The 26,197-nt window shown below is 45.5% G+C and overlaps 1 protein-coding gene across 5 annotated transcripts in view; it reads left to right on the plus strand.

Moving 5' to 3' along the window:
• Positions 1-9,409: 9,409 nt before the first annotated feature.
• The window catches only part of nrip1a (nuclear receptor interacting protein 1a), a 128,352-nt gene continuing 111,564 nt past the window's right edge, over positions 9,410-26,197 (plus strand). For all 5 annotated transcript variants that reach the window (XM_073044809.1, XM_073044807.1, XM_073044812.1 and 2 more), the window contains exon 1: positions 9,410-9,968. The gene's annotated coding sequence lies outside the window, so the exon portion shown is untranslated. The remainder of the gene's footprint in view (positions 9,969-26,197) is intronic.

Raw genomic sequence — 26,197 nt, forward strand, 5'->3', positions numbered from 1 at the left:
TGCGCTCAAACTATGTTGTTCACAGACAGTGGGTTCTCACTCTTCAGAGCTCGTCGAGAGGTTCCGTATCTCCTGGAGCAGCTTGGAAGATGTGCGTCTTTAGGGTGCGTCCCTGAGGATGACCCGATTCCTAGCCGATTGAAGTGTCGAGGGAGATTGAAACATCAAGACAGCGGATGCAGCTGTTGGAGGCTTCTGCACTCAAGTGATCTCTCTCTCTCTCTCTCTCTCTCTCTCTCTCTCTCTCTCTCTCTCTCTCTCTCTCTCTCTCTCTCTCTCTCTCTCTCCTCTCTCTCTCTCTCTCTCTCTCTCTCTTGATGGTGAAAGGGCTTGCTGATTCTCAAGTCGCTGGAACTCAAAATTAGCAACACTGCAGACTGTAACATCATCAAAACAGTGAGCTGTTGGCCTCCCCTTTCACTGTGGCAGGAGCAATATCTCTCTTTCTCTCCCTCTAAGTTCGTGGCCTAAGGTAGAAGGAGATGAGTTATACAGCTCTTGTTACATGCTCGTGCAGTTCAACTCTTCGAGTGATTATGCAGAAAGTTTGAAGTTAATAACTCATCTCCTACCTTAGACCACGAACTTATCAATCACCCTGCTGTGGACTACTTCTGGAGGTCCAAGACACTGACTTCTACAAAGGAGGGATCCGTATGCTCCACGACCGCTGGACTAAGTGTGTAAATGTAGGAGGGGACTATGTTGAAAAATAAATGTGCTAGGTTTTCTAAAATTGACTCCTTCTACCTTAGGCCATGAACTTATCAATCACCCCTCGTAGATCTTACACTTATTGATTAACTGCACTGCACATTCTCTGTAGCTCTGATAACTGATTTTATTTTATTTATAGATACAGTGCTGAACAGAGCCTTCCAGCCCAACGAGCAGCACCACTCAGAAACCCATCTATTTAACAATGGCCTAATCACAGGACAGTTTATAGTGACCAATTAACCTACTAACCATAAGACAATAAGATACAGGAGCAGAATTAGACCATTTGGCCCATCGAGGCTGCTCTGCCATTTCATCATGGCTCATCCCTCTCAGCCCTAATCTCCTGCCTTCCCCCTGTATCTTTCAAGTCCCAGCAAATCGTCTATCAACCTCTGCCTTAAAAATACATAAAGACGGTTTTCACAGCTGCCTGCGGCAATGCATTACACAGATATGCCACTCTCTGGCTAAAGAAATTTCTCCTCATTTCCATTCTAAAAGGATGCCACTCTATTTTGAGGTTGTATCCTCTGGTCTTAGACTCTCCCACCACAGGAAACATCCTCTCCATATCCTCTCTATCTAGGCTTTTCAACATTCGATCAATTAAGTCACCCATCATTCTTCTGAATTCCAGTGAATACTGGCCCAGAGCCATCAAACGTTCTTCCTATCACAAGCCATTCAATCCTGGAATCATTTTCGTGAACCTCCTTTGTACCTTCTCCAGCTTCAGCACATCCTTTCTAAGATAAGGATCCCAAACCTGCTCACGATACTCCAAGTGGGGCCCCACCAGTGCCTCATAATGTCTCAATATTACATCCTTGCTTTTTATATTCCAGTCGCCTTGAAATGAATGCTAACATCACATTTTCCTTCTGCACCACAGACTCAAGCTGGAAATTAAACTTCAGAGGATCCTGCACAGGGACTCCAAAGTCCCTTTGCGCCTTAAAATTTTGTATTTTCTCCTCATTTAGAAAATAGATAACCATTTTATTTCTTCTACCAAAGTGCAAGACTGTACACTTCCTGACACTGTATTCCATCTGTCACTTCTTTGCCCATTCTCCTAATCTGTCTAACTCCTGCTGTGGCTTCTGCTTCCTCAAACTTACCTGCCCCTCCACCTATCTTCATATCATCTGCAAACTCTGCATCAAAGCCATCAATTCCATCATCCAAATCATTGGCATATAGCGTAAAAAGAATCGGTCCCCACACAGACTCCTGTGAAAAACCACTAGTACTGGCAGCCAACCAGAAAAGACTCCCTTTATTCCCACTCTTTGTCTCCTGCCAATCAGCCACTGCTTTATCCTTGCTAGGATCTTTCCTGTACTACCATGGGCTCATAGCTTGTCAAAAGCCTTCTAAAAATCCAAGTACACAACATAAACCGATTTTCCTTTGTCTATCCTACTTCTTATTTCATTCAAAGAATTCCAACAGATTTGTCAGTCAAGATTTTTCTTTGAGGAAACATTGCTGACTATGGCCTGTTTTATCATGTCCCTGAGACCTCATCCCTAGTACTAGACGCCAACATCTTCCCAACCACTGAGGTCAGACTAACTTTGTTATAATTTCCTTTCTTCTGTCCCTCTCCCTTCTTGAAGAGTGGAGTGACATTTGCAATTTTCCAGTCTTCTGGAACCATAGCAGGATCTAGTGATTCTTGAAAGATCATTACTAATGTCTCCACAATATCTCGTACACCAAGAGATGTGGGGGGGGTGGTGTTGTACACCATCTGGTTCAGGTGATTTATATACCTTTTGACCTTTCAGTTTCCCAAGGGCCTTGTCTCTAGTAATGGTAACTTCACACACTTCATGACCTCTGACACTTGGAACCTCCATTATACTGATAGTATCTTCCAGAGCGAAGACTGATGCAAAATACTTATTCTGTTCATCCACCATTTCCTTGTCCCCCATTACTACCTCTCCAGCATCACTTTCCAGTGGTCCACTCTCACCTCTCATTTACACTTTATGTTTCTGAAGAAACTTTTGATGAAGGGTTTTGGACCTCTCTGTTGATGCTATTGACTAGCTGAGTTTCTCAGGTAGTAGATACAGAAGCCTTAATTCCCACACCCCCAAGTTCAGGAACAACAACCATCAGGCTCCAGAACCAGCATGGATAATTTCACTCACCCCAACACTGAATCAATTCACAGATGACCCGCAGACTTACTTTCAAGGACTCTTCACAATTGATGTTCTCAGTAATATTTTTATTTGCACAGTTTGTCTCCTTTCGGACATTTAGAACTATAGAACCATAGAACACTACAGCACAGTACAGGCCCTTCAGCCCTCCATGTTGTGCTGACCCATATAATCCTTAAAAAAAAGTACTAAACCCACACTACCCCATAACCCTCCATTTTTCTTTCATCCATGTGCCTGTCCAAGAGGCTCTTGAATACCCCTAATGTTTTAGCCTCCACCACCATCCCTGGCAAGTCATTCCAGGCAATCACAACCCTCTGTGTAAAAAACTTACCCCTGATGTCTTCGATTTGATTGTTTGTTAGTCTTTGCCTATTTGTGTGTAGTTTTTGTAAAATCATGTTGTGTTTCTTTTTCTTGTAAATGCCTGCAAGACGATGAATCTCATTTTCTTGGAATTGAATTTCAAGGTAGTATATGGTAACATTATTACTTTGACAATAAATTTACTTTGAACTTCATTCTGTGCTCTGTTATTGTTTTACCTTGTACTACCCCCATGAACAGTTGAAATGAAATGATCTGTCTGAACAGTCTGCAAGACGAGCTTTTCACTGTACCTGTGACAGTAATAAACCAATTTACTAATTTATCATTGTGGTTGAACTGCATGGTCAATAGTTCAAGCGCACGTTTATTGTTATCTAACTGTACTTATACACAAATAAAGGAAATGCCGTTCCTCCAGACCACGGTGCACCCACAAAACATATATCACACACAGTATATAAACTATACTTACTTACTTGGGCCCTTGACTCCCAGTGGAGCATAGGCCATTGATTACCTCCCATCTCCATCGTCCTCTGAAGTCAACGAGATGGTTGGAATTCATCAATGCTTCTGCAATCCATTGAATCCACTGTACAGAGCGAGTGGCCTATGCAGCTTCACCAGCAGCCTGTCGGCCAGCCTTATCATCTCCATCCCTCACAACAGGGATGTAAGGTGGGACTTTGAGAGGCACATAAACCATACCATTACCTCAAATTACCGTATAAAGTTATTAGCTTAAAAGTAAATCAGACATGGGTTTAGCCCTATGTCTGATTTGAAAAAAAATCTGCCCTCAGGCACTACTTTTGCATATGGTAGATTTTGGCCAGACACCATCTAGGGCACGCTCTCTTCTCATTACTACCTTCAAGGAGCAGGTACAGGGACCTGAAGATCCACACTCAACATTTCATAAACAGTTTCTTCCCTTCTGCTTCCAATTTCTGAATGGACAACGAACCCATGAACACCTCCTCACTACTTTTATATTTAAATTTTATATTTTTACATTTCTTGTCGTAAACCTATTTCTTTCTTTATGCATAATACTGTACTGCTTCCACAAAACAAATTTCACGACGTATGTCTGTGATTCTGACTCCGAGGTACTCTGCAGCTTCTTCCGTCAGCAACCTGGGACTCGTTGCTTTTGTGGTGAACTTGTACACATTCTGCTGCCCACCTTTCTAGTACAAAGAATGTTTTTAAGCTGTAAAGATTCAAGATTGTTTAATATTATTTTTAGTACACGAGTATAAAGTGTAAACTGTAATGTCATTTCAAGCACACAAAACTCACGAGGATGTTACTGGGATTGGAGGCCATGAATCATAAGGATAGACTGGATAGTCTGGCATGATAAGACATAGGAGCAGAATTAGGCCAATCAGCTTATCGAGTCACCTCCACCACTCCATCATGGTCGATTTATTTTCCCTCTCGATCCCATTCTCCTGTCTTCTCCTTGTAACCTTTGACGCCCATACTGATCAAGAACCTATTCACCTCCACTTTAAATATACTCAAGGACTTGGCCTCCATAGCCACTTGTAGTGATAAATTCCGTAGGTTCATCACTCTCAGGGTTAAAATGAAATCCTTCTCATCTCTGTTCTAAAGGGACATGTTCTCAATGGAGACAGACACAATACTGGGGCTAGGCAACAGCAAGAGCAGAGCCAACTCACCCACCCTATAGCCACTAAGCACATAACTACATTAGAGTAGGAGGCTGAGGAGTGATCATAAAAAAATGAGGGTGGTAGAAAAGGTAAAAGTCAAATTCAAAGTCAATTTATTATTAAAATACTCGTATGTTACCATATTTGCTATCATATAAAATGAAATTCATTTTCTTGAAGGCATTGACAGGAAAATAAAGAAATACAATAGACCATCACCCTCTGCGAATACATGTCTCCTCTGGAGAGAGAGTTAAGTACACTAAGTTCCTGGGAGTTCACGTCAAGGATGACCTTACCTGGTCCCTCAATATCACCTCCCTGAACAGAAAGCACAGCAGTTCTTCCACTTCCTAAGAAGACTGAGGCAAGCAAGGCTCCTCTTCTCCATCTTAACTGTGTTTAACAGGAGCACCATTGAGAGCATCCTGACCAGCTGCATCTCCATCTGGTGTGGGAGCAGTTGAGCATCGGACCAGAAATCCCTACAAAGGCCTGTGAGAACAGCTGAGAGGATCACAGGGGTCTCCCTACCTTCCATCGGGGACATTTATCAGGAGCGCTGCATACGCAGGACCCTTAGTATTAATGAGGATCTCACCCATCCATCCAGCATCCTCTTTGACTTTCTACCATCAGGCAGGAGTCTATGATGCATAAAAGTAAGAATGGTTAGAAACTATTTCTTCCCCTCGGCCATTAGGCTTCTGAACTCCTGGCTGTATTGCCTTGGAAGTGCCACTGGTTAATCTGTTCTGTACCTTACAATATTTAATATTAATGCACTTTAGTTTGTTATTTATGTGTGATTTATCTGTAGATTTTATCCTTACCTTCATAAGTTATCATGTGTATTGTGCTTTACACCCTGGTTCGAAGAAACATTGTCTCATTTCTATATACATTATATACGTTATATATATCTATGTAGTTAAATGACAATAAACTTCACTTGACTGGAATTTATGAAAAACTCTTCATAACCACAGACTGATAACAGCCAATGTGCAAAAGAAGACAAATTGTGCAAATAAAAAATAAATAACACTGAGAACATGAGTTGTAGAGTCCTTGAAAATGAGTCTGTAGGTTGTGGAATCAGTTCAGAGTTGTGGTGAGTGAAGTTATCCACACTGATTCAGCAGCCTGATGGTTGAAAGGTAATAACTGTTCCTGAACATGATAGGGTGGGACCTGAGGCTTCTCTACCTCCTGCCTTATGGTTCTAGAGAGAAGATAGCATGGACTACCTGATGGACGATGCTTTCTTATGGCAGTGCTCCTTACAAATTTCACAGTTGTATATAAATCCATTCTTTGATAATAAATGAGCCTTTGAGACGTGCTCACGGGTGGGGAGGGCTTTTCCTGAGATGGACTGAGCGGCATCCACCACTTTCTCCAGTCCTGAGCATTGGTGTTTCCACACCAGTCTATAATACTCTCCACCATGAATATATAGAAGCTTGTCAATATTTTAGGTGACTTGGCAAGTGCTCAGGTGAAAGGTCACAGGTTTCCAGTCAGGGTTTCAGGTGAGAGGGGATCTGAGATGTAGTTGTTCTACATCTTGGATCATACAGTCACAGCAGGCCCGTCCGCCCTTCCGGTCCATGTAGAATGAGAGGCCTCATCCAAGTTAGTCCCATTTACCTGGGTTTGGCTCATAATGTTCTAAACCTTTCCTATTCCTGGACCCATCCAACTGTCTTTTAAAAGTTGTCATTGTACCTGCTCAAACAAGTTCCTTGGGTGTGGGAATATTGGAATAAATGTGGTGTTTGTTATAAGGAACCATTCGCCATTGGAGGCTGTCGACATGTTTTCTAATCATGGATTGGAAAATGTTTGCAGGGCTATGGGCTCTCCAGGCAAACACAACTATGTTTATATGGCAACATATACACAGTTTGACTGAGCAAAATTTAAAAATCTTTGGAGGAATGCACAGGGGTGATGTCTAAGGTAGTTTTTTTTACACAGAGTCATGAGACCTGTGGGCCTGTTCACCTGTATTTGTTAATTGTCTTATCTATAGTCATTAAACCCTTGTGCTCTCTGTTTAATCTTGTCCAGTTTATTTTGACCTGTACTGGTTTTCAGCATAATTATTGAAAGTGGACTCCTGATTAGCACTGAATGCGGGGTCCTTGTGTTTCAAGAATGAATTCTCTCACGGTGTTGCTTGGTCGGGCCACCTACGTTTCATTGGAATTCCTATGAAGAAGCTTTGGTTTCAGTCTCAATGTGAGAGTCTGAATCCGGGATCAATTGTTGTCAGTGCAGACTGTAACACTCAGACAGTGGTGGGTGCATGGAAAATATAGCCAGGGATGATGGGTGAAGCAGATACATTTAAGAAACGCTTAGCTAAGCAGAGGGAGTATAGAAACAGGGAGGGCAAAGTAGGGGGTAAGGGTTAGATTGATCTTAGATTTGATTAACAGGTCAGCAAAGTGTTGTGGGCCAAAGGACCTGTAGTGTTCTGTGTTCCATGATAATAAATTTACTTTGCAATTTTGAACATTGAATCTTGGCGAGCATGGACAAGGTTGGCTGTCGGGCCTTTTGCTGTGCAGTTAGATTATAATTTTTCTCACAAGTTGAGTGGTTGGGGTCTAGTCTGCATTAGAGTTAGCAATGAAGGCAGATCCAATTATAGTGATCAATAGGGAGTCACTGTGACACATAGCGCACAGGCCCTTCAGCCCATCATGTCTGTGTTGACCGCCACTCACCGATGGACAGCTGGGAGCTGGAGATAAGCCTGAAGGGAAGCTCCACCAGTGCCTCTGCTTGCTCAGGAGGCTAAAGAAATCTCTCATGTCTTCTTATACCCTCACCAATATTTATTGATGCACCACAGAAGGCACCTGAACTGCATCATCACAGCTTGGTTAAGCATTTGCTTTGCCTGAGACTGCAAGAAGCTGCAGAGAGTTGTGGACGCAGTTCAGGACATCCATGGAACCAGTCTCCCCTCCGTGGACCCTGTCTAGACTCACTGCCTCAGTACAGCAGCCAGCATAGTCAAGGACTCATGCACCCTGGACATTCTCTCTTCTTGCAGCCCCAAATGACAGAATATAAATAGCCTGAAAGCACACATCACCAGGCTCAAGATCAGCTTCTACCTCACTGTTAGAAGTCTACTGGACTTCCTCCTGGTGGACTCTTGACCTCAGGATCTACCTGCATCTGGCCTGGTACCTTCATGTTTCCCCGTACTGCACCATTTCTGTAACAGTAACACTTTCTTTCTGCAATCTGCTATTATTTTGCCTTGTTCTACCCCAATGCACTGCTGTGACGAAATGATTTGTATGAACAGTATGCAAGACAGGTCTTCCACTTGGTTAATGTCTCCCATCCACTCCATAATGTACTGGTTAGGCACAGGAGTACATTCAGCCGGAGACTCATTTCACTGAGATGTAACACCGAGCGTCATAGGAAGTCATTCCTGCCTGTGGCCATCAAACTTTACAACTCCTCCCTCGGAGTGTCAGACACCCTGAGCCAATAGGCTGGTCCTGGACTTATTTCCACTTGGCATGATTATTATTTAATTATTAATGGTTTTATATTGCTATATTTCTACACTATTCTTGGTTGGTGCGACTGTAACGAAACCCAATTTCCCTCGGGATCAATAAAGTATGTCTGTCTGTCACTGTAGCTTGGTGCCTTGTGGGCATAATAAACCAATTTACCGGTTTCATTGGGTGGCGGGTGGAGATACATCTCTACCAAAGGAGGTGTAAGGTGCTCCCTCTCACCCCCCCCCCCCCCGCTAGCCTGCAGGTCACTCTTGGGCAAGGTGTAGCACCTGCTTGGCATCCCCCCCCCCCCCCGGATCAGGGTCCCCAAAGCCATGGGTTCAGGGGGTGGATGGCCATATGAGCAGCCGGTGCAGATCACAAGTCCTGGTTATGTGACCTCTGACACCAGGCAGACGATCTCTGAAAGAGTATTGATCATGGCTGGGGTCACCCGTCTTGTAAAGACACTGCCCAGAAGAAGGCAATGGCAAACCACTCCTGTAGAAATATTTGCCAAGAACAATGACAGTTCTCATGGACTGAGAACAACCGAGCAACGGGGTCTCCCCCACAGGCAGATGGAAGACCATGATCTCCACGTTGTAGGACACAGTACATAATGATGGTGATGACCATTTTAAGGTGCCAGTTTACCAAGAAAAGAATTTACAAGGCTGCAGGAAGCAAGCTCTGTCAGTGTCAGATGGGTGAATGGTCTGAAAGCACCACTGACAAGTGAAGACAGTGGCAGTAATTAAATGGCTGTAATTATTATTTAAGTTATGAAAACCTGTATTTCTACAGTGATTTCCACATCCCTTTGCAGGATGTTCCAGAACGTTTCGCAGCCAATCAAATACTTTGTGAAGTATACTGTGATAAGCGTTCGTTTAAATATTTTACCAGCAATTCTAATGTCAGCGGAATTGTAACCTAAGGGGTTAAATACAGTGTGCCTCCAGCCTCGGAAGGGTAGCCTGATCCCAGTGCTCGCTGGCGTTGACTGGTGTAGTGTGTCGTATGTGTGTGATTTTTTTTACATGTCTTTATCAGGGAGGTGTCTAACTGAGAGTGCAGCGATTGCTTCATTCTGCATGTGGCCGGGCGAAGGCTTCTGTTGTGTGTGTGTGTGTGTGTGTGAGAGAGAGAGATACAGGGAAAGTACTGGTGAAAAGAAGTCAGCCGATTAATTCCAAAGCCTGCATCTGTTTCGCGATTTAATTATTTTTCCTCGTTGTGAGAGAGGCCCATGTTTTGACCTGTATTTTTAATGCTGGATCGCGGGCGACACAGAGGACACATTACAGCCGGTTACTTTGTATCCCTGAATCGCTTGGATACATCATCGCCAGAGGCCTTGTCGCAAATCCCGGGCAGCGGCAGCGCCACAATGATACATTTTGTGATTCTGTGACCATTGAAACTACCAGCGTCGCTTCGTCTTGCTTGGGATTTCCGGAGCGGTTGTGAGTCTCTGCGCGAGTGGTAGGGGGAGCGACCAGGTAAGGGGGGATTCTATCGACCATTTTATGAATGCATATACGAACAAGAAATTATGTGTGCGTTCTGTTTAGCTAAAATAACGTGAATGGAGAGGACGTTCGCTTCATAAATCGTCATTTTCGGACCCTGGAGAAATTGACCCGGGGCTCTCCCGGGCTTAGAGTTCTTGCCTGTCTGTCGCTCTCTCGGGATCCTGAGTCCCTTCATTATGCTTCTACGACCTTTCTGCAACCCCCACCCCGGCCAACCAGGAGAATAGACGAGTTTTCCTCTTGAAAGCATCTGTCTTGATCGTTAGAAACCTACTGATATAGGAATGGTCAAAAATACCTTTTTAAATCTTAGGCTGGACGAACATGGTTATTTTGCGATTAATTGTCATGTTGAGAGCTGTTACAGCGCTGGAAAGCGGGTTTCTGTGGTGTGTTTGTGTGTTATATTTATACCGTATTTGTGTTTCTTTCGTAATGTTTTCTCTTGCAGTCTTGGAGGTCTATATGTGGGACACACACACGCACAATATACTTAAACACTGACACACACACCTATACACTTACTGACACACACACACACACTCTTTCTCACACTCTTACTCACTCTTACTCTCACTCTTACACTCTCACTCACACTCTCTCACACACTCACTCACACTCTCACTCATACACTCACACACTCTCATACTCATACTCAGTCTCTCACTCACACTCTTGCTGTCATACACTCGCTCTCTCACTCTTGCACTCAACCTGATGTGTGCACTCTCTCTGTAACACACTCTCTGTCACTCTCTCTGCAACACACACACACACACCCTTTTAAAAAGGTTGATGCCCAGTAAATCTATAAACAGTATTTAACCTGTTCCTCCCAGTGGTCAATTTGGTCAACACTGAGTGGCTGGAGGCTGAAATGTTTAAATGGTTTTAGCCGCAGGTTATTGATTGTGCGTTTAATTTATTGTTTATAACAGAAAAGCAGGTCATTGTTGGCATGCTATGCTTTTTAGAATTTAATTCCTCTCATCTTTCCCCACCTCTCCCTTTTAAAGTCCCAGACGTGGTCAGTTAAGGACGCTGACTCCCACTAAGACCCTGAATCTCACTGCCCTGTCCATAGTTGCAGTCCATTGCGGAGGCCACTAAATGGTCCAGTGGCAGAATTCTCTGCTATCTTGGCCCTTGGCCTTCTGGCAAATGCAATTACTCCGCCCCACCCTGAAGTCAACAGATCAAGCCGCCAACAGCCTTGGTTCCACGTGGCAGGAGTGTCCAATTTACTTACAACATCCATCTAAACATGCAGGTCAGGAGCAGTTGGGGGAGAAAGGAGAGGGGCAGGGAGCCCAGATTACACCACCAGGGACACAAAATTAAGGAGCAGACTCAATGGGCCAAATGGCCTAATTCTGCTCCTTTGTCTTTCAGTTTTAAGTCAAATCCACCATTCCATCATGGCTGTTGTATTATCCCTCTCAACCCCAGTTTCCTGCCTTCTCCCTGTAACCTTTGATTCCCTTAGCAACCAAGAACCTATCAACCTACGCTTTAACTACAGTCATACCTACTCTATGACTGTGGCTTCTACAGTCATCTGTAGCAATGAATTCCACAGATTCACATCCTCTGGCTAAAGAAGTTTCTCCTCATCTCTGTTCTAAATGAACATCTCTCTATTCTGAGGCTGTGCCCACTGGCCCTAGACTCAACCAGAATTAGAAACATCCTCTCCATATTCACTGTATCTGGGCCTTTCAGTATTCAATAGCTTTCAATGAGATTCTCCCTCATTCTTTTAAAATCCAGAGAGTATAGGCCTAGATCCATCAAATGCTCTTCATACGTTAGCTGTGAATTGAGTTGTGGATCTGTGGAATGCTCTGCCTCAGTAGGCAGTGGAGGCCAATTCTCTAGATGCAGTCAAGAAAGAGTTAGATAGAGCTCTTAAAGATAGCGGAGTCAAAGGATACGGGGAGAAGGCAGGAATGGGGTACTGATTGTGGATGATCAGCCATGGTCACATTGAATAATGGTGCTAGCTCGAAGGGCCAAATGGCCTACTCCTACACCTATTGCCTATTGTTAACCCTTTCATTTAAGACAGGGTTGGATAGATTTTTGCATAGTAGGGGAAGTAAGGGTTATGGGGAAGAGGCAGGTAGGTGGAGAAGGCCAGATCAGCCATGATCTTATTGAATGGGCCAGATGGTTTACTGCTGCCCCTATTTCTTATGTTCCTTATGTTCTGATGTTCATTCCTGGGATGATTCTTGAGAATCTCTTCTGGAGCCTGGCCAATGCCAGCACATCCTTTCTTAGACAAGGGGCCCAAAACTGCTCACAATACTCCAAGTGTGGACTGACCGGAGCAGTATAAAGCATCATTGCTTTTATATTCTAGTACTCTTGAAATAGGGCCTGAACATGGATGCTAGGCAGCGTCCACCAGCCAGTGTTGGGAAGAGATGCCAAGCGGCTTTTCACAGAATGAGAAGGGGCCTGTGGGAAGAGGCCGTGGCAGAAATTTGGTAAAACACAAGAATGTAGGAGCAGGAGTAGGCCTCCGGAAGAGTGGGATTAAAATCCAGAGGGCATGGGTTTAAGGTGAGAGGGGAAATTTAAAGGGGACCCAAGGGGAACCTCCTTGACACAGAGTTGTCAGAGGAGGTGGGAGAGGCAGTAACAATAATATTTCTACAGAATAAGAACATGAATGGGAGGGGTGTAGGGGAATATGGGCCAAACGTGGTCAAGTGGGAATAGTTGGTGGTCAGCATGGATGAGATGGGCCGAAGGGCCTGTTCCCAAGCTGTGTTACTTTATGAACAGGTACCTCAGTATGATCATGCCTGATTTATTCTGGTTTAAACTTCTCTTCAGTGCAAGAACGTGGATTTATAAATTGAGGTGGTTTGGCAAATCATACTTTGCATAGTCTTTCCTTGTTACATATGGACAGCAGAAACCCAATCAGGAATTGGCCATCTGGCCCATCAAGGCTGCTGCATTATTCAATAAGATTATGGCTGATGCAGCTGTGGACTCAGCTCAACCTATCTGTCTTTTCTCCATAACCCTTAATTCCCCTGCTATGCAAAAAAATAATCTTTTTAAGTGAGCCTTAAATATATTTAATAATTTTTCCCCACAGAGAAGTGAATCTGTGGAACTCTCTGCCCAAGGGAGACAGTAGAGATATTAGCTTTATTTGTCACATGTATATCAAAACATACAATGGAATAGGTCATTTTGCATCAATGTCCAAAGATGTTCTGAGGGTAGCCGGCAAGTGCCACCATGTTTCTGGTGGCAACCTAGCATGTCCACAACTTACTAACCTTCGGAATATGGGAGGAAACCGGAGCACCCAGAGGAAACCCAGGAGGCCACAGGGATAACGTATATTGTCCTTATAGACAGTGGTGGGAATTGATCTTAGGGCTGGTGTTGTACAGCAATATGCTAATCACTGTGCTACTATGCTTCCTCAGGCAGAGGATTCCACAGAATTCTGCTTTCTGGAAAAAGAAGGAATATGTTCTAGTTTGACGAAGCTCCGCCATTGGATAAACTCCATCCCGTTCTTGTTCAGAGGCCCCACCAAGGGCCAATGTCCTTAGCTGACCAGAAATGAGGAGTGATGGGTTTCAGTGATGAGCATTAAATAAAAAGAGTGCATGCCAATATGACTGTCTACCCAATATAACACACAGAAATGCTGGAGGAACTCAGCAAGTCAGGTGACATCTATGGAAATGAATTAACAGTCAATGCTTCGGGCTGAGGCCTTTTCTTCAGGACTGGAAATGAAGGAGGAAGATGCCAGACTAAAAAGGAGGGAGGAGCGGAGGGGATGGAAGATAGTTAGAAGGTGATAGGTGAAGTCAGGTGGATAGGAAAGGTAAAAGGCTGGAGGGGAACGAATCTGATCGGGAGGGGAGAGTGGACCATGGGAGAAAGGGAAGGAGGAGAGGCACCAGGGGGAGGTGATAGGCAGCTGAGAAGAGGTAAGGGGCCAGAGTGGGGAATTGGAGAAGAGAGGAATTCCTTTTTTTTTTACCAGAAAGAGCAATCAGTATATATGCCATCAAGTTGGAGGCTACCCAGACAGAATACAAGGTGTTGTGCCTCCACCCTGAGGGTGGCCTCATTGTGGCACAAGAGAAAGCCATGGACCAACGTGTCGGAACAGGAATAGGAATTACAATTAAAATGTTTAGCCTTCAGGAAGTGGCAGATGGTGTGGAGGTGCTCGTCAAAGCAGCTCCCCAGTTTATGATGAGTCTCACCAGTGTAGAGGAGGCCGTATCAGGCGCATTGGACACAAAAGGTGGCCCCAGCAGATTTGCAGGTGAGGTGTTGTCTCACCTGGAAGAACGGTTTGGGATCCTAAATGGAAGTGAGGGAGGAGGTGAACGGACAGGTGTAACACTTTGGCCACTTGCAGGGATAAGTTCCGAGATTAGTGGGGAGGAACGAATGGATAAAGGAGGACAATCTACTCAATGTACTGAACTTGACCAGAGCATGATATTGACCATTGGTTCTGAGCCCCACTTACTACATGTAATGGATGATAGGGGTATGGAGGGCTATGGTCCAGATGGGAGTAGACAGTTTGGTTCAGCACAGACTAGATGGACTGAAGGGCCTGTTTCTATTTGTGTGTTAGTATGACTCACTGTAATCATTCCTGCCTCTACCACTTCTTATTCCATAAACTCACCACCAAGTGTGTGGAAAAAGAAAGTTTGCCCCTCAAGTCCCTTTTAAATCTTTCCCCTTTCAATGCCCTCCTGTGCTGGTGGGCAACACAGTAGCAGTGCGGTCGGTATAACGGTTTACAGTGTCAGCTGTAAGCTCGGGGTTTTTAACCCTGCCACTGCCAGTAAGGAGTTTGTACATTTTCCATGTCACTGTGCTCTGGATTTTTCCTTCATTCCCAAAGACATATGGGTTACGGTTTGGACATGGTGCCGGATGCACGCCGACACTTGCGAACTGCCCCCAGCAGGTTCTCGGACAGTGGTGGCCGAAGACACAAACGACACATCTCACTAAGCTTTGATGTACATGTGACAAATGCTTTGCGGTTTTGGACTCCCTAATACTATCAATATACTAGCCTGAGATTCATTTTCTTGCAGGCATTCACAGTTAGTAAAAAGAAGCACAAGAGAATTTAATGAAAGACTACGCCCTACTGGATGGACAAACTACTAATGTGCAAAAAACAACAAACTGTGCAAATACAAAAAAGAAAACAAAAATGACATGACAGATAACTAAGAAATAAATAAGCAATAAATATTGAGAACAAGAGATGAAGAGTCCTTGAAAGTAAGTCCATAGGTTGTGGGAACAGTTCAGTGAAGGGGTGAGTGAAGTTATCCCCTCTGTTTCAAGAGCCAGATGGTTGAATGGTAGGAACTATTCCTGAACCAGGTTCCTGTACCACTTTTCTGAGGCAGTAGTGAGAAGAGAGCATGTCCTGAGTGGTGGGGTTCCTGATGATGGATGCTGCTTTCCTGTAGCACAGTTTCTTGTCGATGTGCTCAGTGCTGGGGAGGCCTTTACCCGTGATGGACTGAGACATAGCCATTAATTTGTACAGGTTTTTCCGTTTAAGGCCATTGGGGTTTCCGTACCAGGCTGTGATGCAACCAGTCAGTGTACTCTCCACCACAAGTTTGTCAAAGTTTTAGATGTCATGCCGAATCTTTGCAAACTCCTAAGAAAGTAGAGGTGCTGCCATGTTTTCTTCATAATTGCACTTATGTGCTGGGCCCAGGGCAGGTCCTCCGAAGTAATAACACCAAGGAATTTAAAGTTGCTGAACCTCTCCACCTCTGATCCCGTGATCAGGACTGGCTCATGGACCTCTGGCCTCCTCCTGAAGTCAATCAGCTTCTTGGTCTTGCTGACTGACATTGACTGAGAGGTTGTCGTTGAGGCACTACTCAGCCAGATTATCAGTCTACCTCCTAAATGCCAAACCATCATCACCTTTGATCCAGCCATATATAGTGGTACTGTCAGCCAATTTAAATATGGCATTGGAGGTGTGCTTGGCCTCAGAGTCATAAGTATAGAGCAAGTAGAGCAGGGGGCTAAGCACGTAGCCTTGTGGTGCATCGAAACTGATGGAGGTTGTGGAGGAGCTGTTGCCAATCTGGACTGACTGGAGTCTGTGAGAAAATCGAGGAGCCAGTTGTACAGGTTTTGGTGGGATGTGTGGAGAACAGAATGTGATTAGTGTAGGATTACAGAACAGATTCAGTGGGCTGAATGGCCCAATTCTGCTTCAATGTCTTGTGGTCTAAATGGGTGGGGATGTTTGACGCATACCTGTTGTTATGAAGATCCTGTTTTCGTGCAGGATCGCCCTATGGTCCCATTACCTCTGCTTTTAAATGCAGAGTGTAAGAACTCGTGTTCTCAGTAATTTTTTCTGCATTTGCACAGTTTGTCTATCTTTGTGTGTAGTTTCTCATTAACTCTGTTGTGTTTCTTTGACTGTGAATGCCTGCAGGAAAATGAATCTCAATGTAATATACCGTGAGATCTAGGTACTTGGATATTAAATATAGTTTGACTTTCATTTGACCTTATCTATGTCCATCTTGGTTTTATAAGGTCACCCCTCAATCTCCTAAGCTAAGAGGATAAAAGTAAAAGTTACTGATGTTTGGGGGTTGATGTTCTTGTTGCCGTTTGTGTGATTTTTATTTTCGTGCATGGAGGGGGGTGTTGGTGGATGCTTTCCTTTGAACAGCTGGAGATGACAAATCTCAGAGTTGCATACCACATACATACTACGATAATAAATCGATCTTGAACCTTGTACATCCTTGTGAGTCTTTTCCTGCACTGTTTGCAGTTTATTGACATCCTTTGGTATGAGAAAGGTGGGCTGCAGAATGTGTGCAAGCTCCCCACCGATGGAAACGGTGACATGTATGTACTTTGATATTAAATTTACTTACTTTGACTTTTTGAGTTTTGCGCAACTTTCATCGGAACTGTGACCCAGGCTGGGATCCGGCCACTACCCTATCAAGCTTGCTGATTCCAGCAGACGATTCCTTCCCAGTGAAGTGGGTGGCAGTGCAAATGCAGAAGTGGTTCCATGTTCAAGAATAACATGAGAGGGAACTTAACTTGGGCAGTGCAAATGTGGAACGACCTGTCAGCGGAAGTGGTGCATGCAGGTTCGATTTCACCATTGAAGAGAAGTTCGGATAGGTACATGGATGGAAGAGGTTTGGTTCGGGTGCAGGTCGATGGGACGAGGCAGATTAATAGTTTAGAATGGACTAGATGGGCCAAAGGGTCTGTTCCTGTGCTGTAGTAAAGAGAGAAAATGAATAAATGAAGATGAGAATTGAATACAGAGCCTGGAGAGTGGCTGTAAGAGCTGAGTGCCTTCTAGCAAGGATTTAAGGCCAGTTGTCCCCCTCTGGGGAATCAGTATCAGATTTATAGTTTGCGTCCACAAACTCGGCAGGTCAGACAGTATCAATGGAAAGGAATAAACAATCGACAATTTAAGTCTGGAACTCAAGGCCCCATAGCCAGAGCCCCGAGTCAACTGCGAGTCCACTTATGAAGTTGAAGTTGGAAGTCTGTGAATTTATGTGTCTGCTGGAGGCTGTATATGGGATGTCCTGGAGTTGGAGGACTGTGTGCGTGGGCTTGTTTTGCTGTTGTTTTGTTGTGTTCTGCCGAGCATGGTGGGCATGCTTTGATGGTGCAGGAACATGCAGCGACTCCTGCGGGCTACTCCAGCGCATCCCTGTTTTGTGTTGGTTGCTAATGCAAATGATGCATTTCAGCATGTGGAAAGGAAGCAGGCAGGAGCTAGGTCAGAATCAGAATCACTTTATTGCCAGTGTGTAAAACACACCAGAATCGGTAGTGGTTCGGTGCCAAGCATCAATCACTAGACAACACCATAACAGACAACACGGTAGTAACCAACAATTCACAAGACAAACAGCCACGAGCAATCAACAATTAGCAGAATGGTCACATATGCAAATGTAAAAAATCAAACTTACATACATGTGAACATATATACAGACTCAATAATGATCAAAAGAACAAGGAGTGCAGGAAAGACCATTTAACGGATGTTGTACAGGGACGGTTGGGGTATTACACCTGAGTGAGTTTTGTCGAGAAACTGGATAGCTACAGGAAAGAAGGTCAGCGATAACATGTAGTCCTGGTGGTGATGGACTTGTAGCATCTCACAGGTGGCAATTTGGTGAATAGGTGACTGCTGGGGTGGGTGAAGTTGGTAGTAATTTCTCCAGCTCTTTGCTTTGGCAATGAATGGGTCTTTTAATGTCGGTAACTGGCAGCCAATGATCTTCTCCATTGAGAGGACAACTTGCTGCAACTTGGCCTTCTATTGTTTCCTTTGTTTCATGGCTATCAGGAGAAGATGAATCTCAGAGCTGTGTACTACATGCATACTTTGATAATAAATGAACCTTTGAACCTTTAATCACCCCTCCACATCCCACCGACCACTGCTACTTTATCATTTCCTGTCAGTCACTCTATGTACATACACTCTGTATGGAGTGTCACTTTATGAAAATACAATCAATCTATATGTAAAACCTATCTTATGTATTTATATTTATTGTTTTCTTTATCTTGTATATTTTTATGCTACATCAGATCCAGAGTAACAGTTATTTTGTTCTTTTGTACACTTGTGTGCTGGAAATGACATTAAACAATTTTAATTCTTGAATCTTGAGAAGACCTCGCATCTTTTTTTTAACATTTTTGAATGTTAAAAGGCCTGAACAGATTAGATATGGCAAAGTTATTTCCCATGGCAGGGGAGTCCAGGACAAGAGGGCACGTCTTCAGGATTGAAGGATGTCCATCTAGAACTGAGATGCGGAGAAATTACTTTAGTCAGAGGGTGGTAAATCAGTGGAATTTGTTGCTACGAGCAGCTGTGGAGGCCAAGTCACTGGGTGATTTAAGGCAGAGATAGATAGGTTTTTGATTAACCAGGGTATCAAAGGGTATGGGGTGAAAGCAGGGGAGTGGAGATGACTGGGAGAATTGGATCAGCCCATGACTGAATGGTGGAGCAGACTCGATGGGTCGAATGGCCTACTTCTGCTCCTATATCTTGTTGTCTTATGGTCCTATCTCTTCATCCACTCCGTTTGATCTCTGCTGCGGACTTGGGTTAAATCTGTGACCAGAGAGTTTAAGAACTGCTAGTGTAAGGGCTTGTTCGGTGACAGAAGATGAGGTTGTGAAGAGATCTTTTTATTATATTGGCCTTCATGAGGCCTAATTTTGAGTATTGTGTGCAGTTCTAGTCATCTACGGATAGGAAAGGTATCAATAAGATTTAAAGGGTGCAGAGAACATTTATAAGGATGTTGCCAGGACTTGAGGATTGCAGGTAATGGGAAAGGTTGAATAGGTTCAGACTTTATCCCTAGAGCATAGGAGAATGATGAGAGGTTGGATTGAGGTATATAAAATTATAGGGGTTTTTTCCCAGAGGTTAGGTGAGACTAGAACTAGAGGTCATGGGTTAAGGGTGAAGGGTTATATGTGGAACATGAGGGGGTATTTCTTCATTTAGAGGATGATGAGAGTGTTGAAGAGTTGCCAGTGGAAGTGGTGGATGCAGGTTCCATTTCAACATTTAAGATAAATTTGGATGCATACATGGATAGGAGGGGTAGGGAGTGCTGTGGTTTGAGTTGAGGTTGTTGGGACTCGGCAGGTTGATATTCCGGCATGGACTAAATGGGCTGAAGGGCTTGTTTCTGTGCTGTGACTCGACGATTAGAAGAGTTGTGGCAAACCTGGCCAGTTGTCCAAAACAGCAGCTGTGTCTGTCAATAATCCACAGTGATGTCACAGATAGCGGCTTGAAAGTATATTCTACACTGTCCCATCACACACTCCCAGGACAGGGACAGTTAGATACAGAGGGAAGCTCCCTCTACACTATCCCATCACACACTCCCAGGACAGGGACAGTTAGATAGAGTGAAGCTCCCTCTACACTGTCCCATCACACACTCCCAGGACAGGGACAGTTAGATACAGAGTGAAACTCCCTCTACACTGTCCCATCACACACTCCCAGGGCAGGGACAGTTAGATACAGAGTGAAACTCCCTCTACACTGTCACATCACACACACCCAGGGCAGGGACAGTTAGATACAGAGTGAAGCTCCCTCTACACTGTCCCATCACACACTCCCAGGACAGGGACAGTTAGATACAGAGTGAAGCTCCCTCTACACTGTCCCATCACACACTCCCAGAACAGGGACAGTTATATACAGAGTGAAGCTCCCTCTACACTGTCCCATCACACACTCCCAGAACAGGGACAGTTAGATACAGAGTGAAGCTCCCTCTACACTGTCCCGTCACACACTCCCAGGACAGGGACAGTATTTGTATATGGTCATCCAGTAAGGAAGGGGGCATGGAGGGATGAGGATGTTCTAGTCAACTTGCTCCTGGGGCTGGCGAAATCCGCCATCCGAGGGTCCTGGAAACGGGTGGCGGGAGGATCTCCCCGGGCAGACTGCCTGGCAATGTTTAGAGGGCTATGTTCATGCCCGGGTAAATATTGAAAAAGAACACGCGCAGTCCACGGCGATGTTAGAGGAGTTTCGAGACCGTTGGGCTCTGCGGGGTGTAAATGCCATCGTGGATAGAGATGGCAACATTCTGGTGTAATGTCTATTGTCTATTTGTAGTTTAGTAATTGTGTTTGCCACTGTTTTGTATATATTGTATAGCACCGATATTTGTAATAAAGGATTTTGTAATAAAAAGGGCAGGGACAGTTAGATACAGAGTGAAGCTCCCTCTACACTGTCCCATCACACACTCCCAGGGCAGGGACAGTTAGATACAGAGTGAAGCTCCCTCTACACTGTCCCATCACACACTCCCAGGACAGGGACAGTCAGATACAGAGTGAAGCTCCCTCTACACTGTCCCGTCACACACTCCCAGGGCAGGGACAGTCAGATACAGAGTGAAGCTCCCTCTACACTGACCCATCACACACTCCCAGGGCAGGGACAGTCAGATACAGAGTGAAGCTCCCTCTACACTGTCCCATCACACACTCCCAGGGCAGGGACAGTCAGATACAGAGTGAAGCTCCCTCTACACTGTCCCGTCACACACTCCCAGGGCAGGGACGGTTAGATACAGAGTGAAACTCCCTCTACACTGTCCCATCACACACTCCCAGGACAGGGACAGTTAGATACAGAGTGAAGCTCCCTCTACACTGTCCCATCACACACTCCCAGGGCAGGGACAGTCAGATACAGAGTGAAGCTCCCTCTACACTGACCCATCACACACTCCCAGGGCACGGACAGTGAGATACAGAGTGAAGCTCCCTCTACACTGTCCCATCACACACTCCCACACAGTTAGATACAGAGTGAAGCTCCCTCTACACTATCCCATCACACACTCCCAGGGCAGGGACAGTTAGATACAGAGTGAAGCTCCCTCTGCACTGTCCCATCACGCACTCCCAGGGCAGGGACAGTTAGATACGGAGTGAGGCTCCCTCTACACTGTCCCATCACACACTCCCAGGACAGCGACAGTTAGATACAGAGTGAAGCTCCCTCTACACAGTCACATCACACACTCCCAGAACAGGGACAGTTAGATACAGAGTGAAGCTCCCTCTACACTGTCCCATCACACACTCCCAGGACAGGGACAGTTAGATACAGAGGGAAGCTCCCTCTACACTGTCCCATCACACACTCCCAGGGCAGGGACAGTTAGATACAGAGTGAAGCTCCCTCTACACTGTCCCATCACACACTCCCAGGACAGGGACAGTTAGATACAGAGTGAAGCTCCCTCTACACTGTCCCATCACACACTCCCAGGACAGGGACAGTCAGATACAGAGTGAAGCTCCCTCTACACTGTCCCGTCACACACTCCCAGGGCAGGGACAGTCAGATACAGAGTGAAGCTCCCTCTACACTGACCCATCACACACTCCCAGGGCAGGGACAGTCAGATACAGAGTGAAGCTCCCTCTACACTGTCCCATCACACACTCCCAGGGCAGGGACAGTCAGATACAGAGTGAAGCTCCCTCTACACTGTCCCGTCACACACTCCCAGGGCAGGGACGGTTAGATACAGAGTGAAACTCCCTCTACACTGTCCCATCACACACTCCCAGGACAGGGACAGTTAGATACAGAGTGAAGCTCCCTCTACACTGTCCCATCACACACTCCCAGGGCAGGGACAGTCAGATACAGAGTGAAGCTCCCTCTACACTGACCCATCACACACTCCCAGGGCACGGACAGTGAGATACAGAGTGAAGCTCCCTCTACACTGTCCCATCACACACTCCCACACAGTTAGATACAGAGTGAAGCTCCCTCTACACTATCCCATCACACACTCCCAGGGCAGGGACAGTTAGATACAGAGTGAAGCTCCCTCTGCACTGTCCCATCACGCACTCCCAGGGCAGGGACAGTTAGATACGGAGTGAGGCTCCCTCTACACTGTCCCATCACACACTCCCAGGACAGCGACAGTTAGATACAGAGTGAAGCTCCCTCTACACAGTCACATCACACACTCCCAGAACAGGGACAGTTAGATACAGAGTGAAGCTCCCTCTACACTGTCCCATCACACACTCCCAGGACAGGGACAGTTAGATACAGAGGGAAGCTCCCTCTACACTGTCCCATCACACACTCCCAGGGCAGGGACAGTTAGATACAGAGTGAAGCTCCCTCTACACTGTCCCATCACACACTCCCAGGACAGGGACAGTTAGATACAGAGTGAAGCTCCCTCTACACTGTCCCATCACACACTTCCAGGGCAGGGACAGTTAGGTACAGAGTGAAGCTCCCTCTACACTGTCCCATCACTCAATCCCAGGGCAGAGACTTTTTCTGTGTCAGTAGCAGGTGGACTCCCTGCTGGAGGAGATGAGAGTTTTTGAGTGGAGCACCAGGCACCTCCTCTATCTGTGAGTCTACTTAAGTCCTTCTGGGGAGACCTGGCTGGCGAACTGGAGACAAAAGTCATGGCCCAGCTGGGACGCTGGTCAGGCCTTCTCAGGGTGTTTTGCTATCGAGGCAGGGTGGTGGTCAAAAACTAGCTGGTGGCCTCCATGTTGTGGAACTGGATGGTCACCTTGGTCCCTCCTGCCCCCTTTGCCATGAGAATGCAGAGGAAGTTAGTGGACGACTTCTGGAGTAACAGGAAACAATGGGTCTCTGCAGCAGTCTTCCGTCTCCCAGTAGGAAAGGGCAGACGGTCAGTGTGTGTACGAATGCGACTGGCGGCTCTCCGCCTCAGGACTCTGCAGAGATTCCTGTACGCGGAGCACCCTCCCAGGTGGCACGTGTTAGCGAAATTCTTCCTCCGGAGGGGCTGCTGTCTTCACAAAGATATGCGGCTACCACCGGTGGGGGTCAGCCGTACTGCTTTGCGGAGTCTGCCCGGCTTCTATCAAGACCTACTGAGAGTCTGGAACATGGTTGGGTTAGGGCTCAGGTGTGTGGAACGACTCAGGCTGAGCTGCTTGTCGGGCCCAGGCCTCACAATCTTATCCGAGAGCCAAATCCACACAACTTGAGCTGTCTCTCCTCTCCATTCAGGGATGCAAGTAGGAGGTACCTCTATGGGCTGCTGCTCCACACCCTCCACTTCCTAGCCCTTGTCCACCTTCCCAACACGCCATGGCGGTTGGTCTTTCCACCTGCAGGTGAGGAGGGTCGCCAATGGAAGTCCCTTTACGAGGGAGTTCTTCCCATGCACTTTGAGGATCTGGGGTGGATCTGCATAGAACGGTGCCTTGTAATAAATTATTTAGTTTGCACACGGATCTCCCAGCCGCATGTCACTTCTGCGGGCTGGAGGAGATTGTATACCACATGTTACATGGAACGTGTGAGCCCGCATCCCCTTTTTGTTTATCTGTGTGGACTGCTTCTTGCCTTCCGGTTGCATTTTAACCCCACCCTATTTATATACAGTGGCATGTAAAAGTTTGGGCACCCCTGTTCAAAATTTCTGTTACTGTGAATAGTTAAGTGAGTAGAAGATGAACTGATTTCCAAAAGCCATAAAGTTAAAGATGAAACATTCTTTTCACCATTTTAAGCAAGATTAATATATGATTTTTGTTTTGTACAATTTTACGGTGGAAAAAAAGGAAAGGAGCACCATGCAAACTTTTGGGCACCGCAAGAGATTTGAACTCTCAGATAACTTTTACCAAGGTCTCAGACCTTAATCAGCTTGTTAGGGCTATGGCTTGTTCACAGTCATCGTTAGGAAAGACCAGGTGATGCAAATTTCAAAGCTTTGTAAACGCCCTGACCCCTCAAACCTTGTCCCAACAAGCAGCTGCCTAGCACTCTGAAAATTAAAATAAATGATACCCACAAAGCAGGAGAAGGCTATAAGAAGATAACAAAGTGTTTTCAGGTAGCTGTTTCCTCAGTTCGTAATGTAATTAAGAGATAGCAGTTAACAGGAACGATGGAGGTCAAGTTGAGGTCTGGAAGACCAAGAAGGCTTTCTGAGAGAGCTACTCGTAAGATTGCTAGAAAGGCAAATCAAAATCCCCCATTTGACTGCAAAAGACCTTCATGAAGATTTAGCAGACTCTGGAGTGGTGGTGCACTGTTCAACTGTGCAGTGACACTGCACAAATATGACCTTCATGGAAGAGTCATCAGAAGAAAACCTTTCCTACGTCCTCACCACAAAATTCAGCATCAGAAGTTTGCGAAGGAACATCTAAACAAGCCTGATGCATTTTGGAAACAAGTCCTGTGGACTGATGAAGTTAAAATAGAACTTTTTGGCTGCAATGAGCAAAGGTACGTGTGGAGAAAAAAGGGTGCAGAATTTCATGAAAAGACCACCTGTCCAACTGTTAAGCATGGGGGTGGATCGATCATGCTTTGGGCTTGTGTTGCAGCCAATGGCACGGGGAACATTTCACTGGTGGAGGGAAGAATTAATTCAATTAAGTACCAGCAAATTCTGGAAGCAAACATCATACCGTCTGTAAAAAAAAAGCTGAAGATGAAAAGAGGATGGCTTCTACAACAGGATTATGATCCTAAACACACCTCAAAATCCACAATGGACTACCTCAAGAGTTAGAAGCTGAAGGTTTTGCCATGGCCCTTACAGTCCGCCGATCTAAACAGCATTGAAAATCTGTGGATAGACCTCAAAAGAGCAGTGCATGCAAGATGGCCCAAGAATCTCACAGAACTAGAAGGCTTCTGCAAGGAAGAATGGGCGAAAATCCCCCAAACAAGAATTGAAAGACTCTTAACTGGCCACAGAAAGCCTTAACAAGCTGTGATACTTGCCAAAGGGGGTGTTATTAAGTATTGACCATGCAAGGTGCCCAAATGTTTGCTCCAGTGTTTTGTGTATGTTGTTCAAGACCTCCAGCATCTGCAGATTCTCTTGTGCCTCCTCTTATTCTCTCTCCCCTTGCTCACCTGTCCCCTCGAGTGATCTCTCTGTATCTGCCTCTACCACCCCTATCAGGATGTCCATGCACCTACCACGCCGTTTTAAAGTACCTCTGACATCTCTCTTCTACTTCCCTCAAATTATGGCCCCTCGTATTAGCCATTTCCACCCGAGGAAGTCTCTGGCCGTCCATTTGATGTATGCCTCTAATCATCGTGTACGCCTGTGTCCAGGTGAAGATTTTGCAGAATTTTGCTCTTTCTCCCTTTCTTGTTCTGTTTTTCTCTCTTGTGCTCTTTCTCATTCTGTCTCTCCAACTCTCCCTTGTGATCTCATTCTCTTCGTTTTCCCTTTCTCACTCCATGCTCTCCCTGTTCTCTCTTACGGTCTCTCACTTTCTCTCTGACTTGCCCACGCTCTCACTGTGCTCTATCCCTGCACCCCTCCCACTCCACTCATTCGTTCTCTCTTCTTCCACTCTCCTGCATTCACTTACCTGTTCTTATTTCCCACTTCTTCCTCTCAAAGGTTTCAAAGGTACTTTTAATGTCAGAGAAATGTATACAATATGCATCCTGAAATTCTTTTTCTTTGCAAACATCCACGAAAACAGGATTGCCCCAAAGAATGAATGACAGTTAAACGTTAGAACACCAAAGCCACCCCAGCTCCCCCTCCCACACATAAGCAGCAGCA

The sequence above is a fragment of the Hemitrygon akajei genome, chromosome 5, assembly GCF_048418815.1.
Source record: "Hemitrygon akajei chromosome 5, sHemAka1.3, whole genome shotgun sequence".
NCBI lineage: Eukaryota > Metazoa > Chordata > Chondrichthyes > Myliobatiformes > Dasyatidae > Hemitrygon > Hemitrygon akajei.